General features: G+C 38.4%; 1 long non-coding RNA gene across 1 annotated transcript in view; it reads right to left on the bottom strand.

Annotated features, from left to right (window-relative positions):
- Positions 1-186: 186 nt before the first annotated feature.
- The window catches only part of LOC109321935, a 17,735-nt gene continuing 12,209 nt past the window's right edge, over positions 187-5,712 (bottom strand). The window contains exon 3 of the long non-coding RNA XR_002104232.1: positions 187-198. This is a non-coding gene — a long non-coding RNA (uncharacterized LOC109321935). The remainder of the gene's footprint in view (positions 199-5,712) is intronic.

Consider the following 5,712-nt stretch of genomic DNA (forward strand, 5'->3'; position numbering starts at 1 on the left):
ATTTTGAAGCACAGGGACACTGATACATGAGGCACTTCAGGTGCTTTAATCAGAGAGGCTCTTGGAGCTGTTCTAATTAAATCCCACCCCACCAAACCTCTCTCCCTGCTCCCCTCCTGGAGCATGTGTATAAATGCCTAGAGGTACTAGATTTAATGCACATCAACTAAAGCATGTTAATGCACATGTAGGCATGTCCTTATGATTACAACTAAGTTTTTATTATTATTGTACTTTATAGTTCTTTATTTATTGATAAGTTGCATTTATTTTATAACAAGAAATGGAAATTGAGACAATAATTTAATATGCAATATGCAGTTTATGAAATATACTTTTTACTTAAAGTATCTGTTTTGAGAGCCATTCTCCTCAAGAGACTAAATTCTGTCCACAGTTGCATAAACATGACTCCTGAGTAGCATCCTTGATTGGTTTCACAGAGATTTCACAATGCACGACTGCGATCAGAATTTAGCTTTAAAACCAATATGTTAGAAATATATTTTTGAGGTGTATTGGGTACTTTGAATTTAACTATGGCTTAAGGTAGAAAAGCTGTATGATTCTACTTCTAGAAAAAATGCATTTTCAAGAATACTTAGACCACTTTGATAAGTGTATATCTTACCATGGCCACTATATAAGTCTTTGATTTCAGTAGGCCTTGAAGCACAATGTACTTGATGATAATGTTATTAGTTGTCATCATTAATAATGGATTATAGACTCTAATAGTCATTTTTAGTCCTGAATGCATGAATGCATCAGTCACAGTCACAAATATTCAGAAATACATAAGATTTTTATGTTTGCAAAATTCTGTAAAATAAACTGTTAGAGTTCAGTACTTGGCCATCCTTTCAAAGCCATTTCATAACTGCTTTGACAGTACACATTTTATAGAGCCAAATAATTTGTATCTCATGTCTTTTCTGATTTTCTGGTGTGTCTAATGGTAAATATAATATCAACCTTTCATTTTCATCCACCTTTAAATAGAATGTATTTTTCTTCTTACAGATATAAATGGAAGGTCAGGAGACAATTATGGGGATAAAAACTATCTCTCAGGACATCTAATCTAATAATGCAGATTTGTCCACTACACTGAATTGCTGCACAGTTCATCTTTCTTACAGTCCTTCCTATTGATGGCACTGCAGCAACTCATCTTCGGATGATAGTCTTTCATTTAATTGACCTTAATGTTACCACTACTTTCCTAATATATAACCTTTATTTTTTCTCTTTCCTAGTTTTTGGAAAGAGAATAGTTCACATCTCTAATAGCTTTTAAATGGTGTTATACTTGGAAAAAGTATAATATAAAAATGGTATCTTCTTTATCTGTTTGTACATCATGTACTTCAATTTTTAACTTTGTCCACTTTGGGTTTTCTTTAATCTCTAAGAAATAGAGGGCAAATAAACTCAAATTACATTCAGTAACCTAAGACAGAATTTTCATCTTCAGATTTCCCCTGACTTTTTTTTTTTTTTTTTTTTGTAAAAACTTGAGGGAACAGAAGATATATGTTACTTCAGATTAGACTTATTTACACGTTCCTCTCAACTTGTCAAAGTGAATTAGGAAAAATCTATTTACTGAAAAATTAAACATATTGATGCTGATACAAAAGCAGACACTGTAATATGATTAAATGCAGAGCTGGCAGCGTTGTTTAACATTATTCAACTCAGGTAACCATACCAAGAACCTAGCAGGATTGTTTCAATACAGACCTCAAATTGCCCCGGTAGACATCATGGATTACAAACATGTACCTGAGAGTAAGTGCCATGCTTTCTCTCCTCTGTATTATTAGTTGTTCTTGGGAACCCTGATTTTTATAATATGTAGATTATGTAAATATTATTTTCTTTTTATTAATATGTCATGTATTTCATATCATAGTTTTGTGCAGTTCTTACCTGCTGTCTTTATTGCCAGAGGTAGAACTACTAAGAATAAAGCAATCATAATCTACATGAGAGACTGAAGACATACAGTCAATATATATTGAGTTCAGGACAAATACCAGGCAGCCCACAGGATTTAAGGGTTTTCTGAAAAATAAATATAACCTAACAATTAAGAAAGCTGAGTGATGAAAATTATGAGCCCAATTTTCAACAAAAATTCAGTCTCCAGAAGGTATTATTTTCAATGGGAACTCCTGAGTGCTCAGTCTTTTTGAAAATCTGGTCATGTGTCCAATACAAATATCAGGGCCCAATAAGCAAAGATCAATTACCCTAGTAAATATATGAAAGGACACTGGATTTTTTACATCCTGTAAGATATGTTTCCACCAAACTTCTGTCATTTTTTGGAAAATCTATAACATTATTGGAATCATTATTACTCATGATATGAAATTCCTATAGATGTCTGCATGATACTTCTGTCATCGAAAGTTAGTTGACATGATAGGCCATCATATCTATTTCATACCATTTCAAATTTATCATGTTAATGTTTTCCTAGGGAGTCTTTAATCTCATGGACACGACAGACCATAACAGCATAATAGCAACAAGAAATGTTGAGCTATTTTATGAAGCAGTAATTTTTTTCCTGAGTAGAAAAAACAGAAGACTAAAGGCCAAATAATTTATTGTAATGATGAAACCAGATTTCTAGTGAGAAAAAGAAAAATGGTATGTTTTTCCTATCACCTATACATTTTCTATATTTGTATATATAAAATACTTTTCATAATGAGAGGAGCAGTAGGTTTGCAAAAGAAAGGAATCATTACCCTTGTCTTTCTCTATCAATCTTGGTTGTACAGGCCTTACTCATGTCTTAGGGCACAATTGCCTTACAGGCATTAGTTAGAAATTCTGGTGCCTCCAGCCCTCACCCCTTTTGTTCAGGTTTTGGTCTTTACAACTTTGGGTACTTTCCTCTGGCTATCATTCTTGGTCCTGGTCCTCTGAGCCCTCAGCCCCTGATCTATCTGGGCCTTGCCCCTCTCAATCCTCAACTTCCTTCTCTGTATCCTCTGATCCAGTGTTAATTTGCCATCACTTGGGACCTTGATGCTTCTCCAGTAGCTTCATCACCCTTGGGCCCCAGTTGGTATCAGTAGGCTTCAACCATCTCCATCTCCTTAGCCCTAGTCTCTATAAAGGTACTGGACGCCTTTGCATGGCTTACTCCTTGCTGCAGAAGTACTTAGCTTCAGCCTACACTATCAACCAAGGTGTATAACTGGCAGGGCTCTATTCTGGCCTCAGCCCTTGATAGTGTGGAGTGCTTACCAGGTACCCCACCCCATAGCCTCCACCATCCCTGTAACCATAATCCAGAATGTCCAGTGTTTAATAACTCACAATAATCAAAATGAAACCTACAGTTGGAACTGAGTGCCTCTATTCATACTCTCCTCAACTCCTACACTGTTCAGTTGGTATCTCCCAACACTGGGCATCCTGGAACTACTCATAGTTCCTACCAGCTCTTAGCTCTGTGGCAGGAGTTGCTTCCACTAGTGCGGCCTGGACCTGAGTGCCCACTCTGGGTCTGGAACTTAACTGATATCTCCCTAGGCTCCATCCTTTGTGGTCACACGCTTCTGACCAAGCAATATGCCTGAAGGTGCTGGGGTCACATGCTTCTGAACAGCTCCAGGTGTGGCCCATCCACTTAATGAACAGTCTAGTCTTCCCAGCTGCATTTCACTCAGCTGAGCTGCAACCCTTCTTCTCTGCCTGGAGCTCTGCTATGTTTGCCTATTGCCTGGCTAGATTCCTGGTTGTTATAGGCAGCCCTATAACCCTTATTTGAATTCTCTCCTGGCTGCTTATTGTAGTGCAACTGGCCTTAGATCAACTATCTACATCAAATTCCAGCCTTTTAATACTGTCATCTTACTGATTAAGTAGCAGGAAGTAAGGGACTCTGCTGCAGGAAGTATGGATCTAAGACAAATGGGTAGATTTTTGGATGCGTCTGATATGGTACCAGTATTTCATCCTGGTCATTCATACTAAAAGTAGGTCAAAGATTAGTCCAAAAAAGAACTGCATAGATTTCTAACAAATCCATGGGGCTGGAAGCAATATGCCTGAAGGTGCTGAAGCAGTTGGCTGATGTGATTATAGAGCCACTGACAATTATTTTTGAAAACTTGTGGTGATTAAAAGAGGTCCCAGATCACTGGAAAGGGGAAAATATAATGTCCATCTTTAAGAATGGAAAGAAGCAGAATCTGGGGAACTGTAGACCTGTCAGCCGCACCTCAGTCACTGGAAAAATCATGGAACAGGTCCTCAAGAAATCAATTTCTTATAACTTGGGGCATTTATATACATGCTTCAGGAGGTTGTAGGGGGGAGAAGGGGAAGGGCACTTTAATTAAAGAGCCCACAATGTCATGTGTATCAGTGTCCCCACATGAAAAATGGCAGCAGGTGTGCTCTAATTAAAGCTCATTAAAGAAGTTTTAGTTAAAGTGGCCCCACCATCAAGTGCAGGGGCACTGATACATGTAACGCTGGAGTCTGCTGGAATATGGTAATTACCACACTCCAGCAGACTGGATTAATCAAGTAATTACAGTGAATTAGAACAGTCTTGAAGCATTTGTATAGGTGCCCTTAGAGGAAGAGAAGATGCTTAGGAACATTCACCCTGGAATTAACAAAGGTGATTCATGACCAACCTGATTGCCTTCTATGGTGAGATAACTGGCTATGTGGATGTAGGGAGAGCAGTGAACATGATCTATCTCAATTTTAGCAAGGTTTTTGACACAGTCTTCCACAACATTCGTGCAAGCAAGCTGAGGAAGTATGATTTGGATGAATGGACTGTAAGGTGGATGGAAAACAGGCTGGATTATCAGGCTTAAAAGATAGTAATCAATGACTCAATATCAGTTTGGCAGCCAGTATCAAGTAGAGTGCCCAGAGTTAGTGCTCAGGTTGGTTTTCTTAAATGTCATCATTAGTGACTTTGAAGATGGGATGGAGTGAACCCTCCACAAGTTTGTAGATGACACCAAACTAGGGGGAGTGCTAAATATGCTGGCAGATATATTTAGGTTTCAAAGAGGCCATGGCAAATTGGGTGATTGGACCAAAAATATTTTATGAGGTTTGATAAGGACAAGTACAAGGACCTGCACTTAGGATGGAACAATCTTATTAAATACAGTCTGGGGACTGACTGGTTAAGCATCAGTTCTCCAGAAAAGTTACAGTGGACAGTAAGCTGAGTATGAGCCAACACTGTGCCCTTGTTGGGAGGAAAGCTAATGGCATACTGGACTGCATTAATAGGAACACTGCCAACAGATCAAGGGAAGTGATTCTTCACCTCTATTTGGCACTGGTGAGGACAATTTTGGAGTACTGTGTCTAGTTTTGCACTTCCCATTATAGGAAGGATGTAGACAAATTGGAGAGTCTAGCAGAGGACAACAAAAATGAATAGGGGTCTAGGACACATGACTTATGAGAAGAGGCTGGGGTTACTGGACTTATATAATGAGGAGAAGAGATGACTGAGAGGGGATTTAATAGCAGCCGTAGCTACCTGATTGGTGGTTCCAAATGGGATCGAGCTGTACTGTTCTTAGTGGTAGAAGATGACAGAACAAGGAATAATGGTCTTAAGTTGCCATGAGAAGTTTAGGTTAGATATTAGGAAAAACTCTCACTAGGAGGGTAGTAAATCACTGGAACAGGTTACCCAGAGGG

The sequence above is a fragment of the Crocodylus porosus genome, unplaced genomic scaffold, assembly GCF_001723895.1.
Source record: "Crocodylus porosus isolate Cpor-Errol unplaced genomic scaffold, CroPor_comp1, whole genome shotgun sequence".
NCBI lineage: Eukaryota > Metazoa > Chordata > Crocodylia > Crocodylidae > Crocodylus > Crocodylus porosus.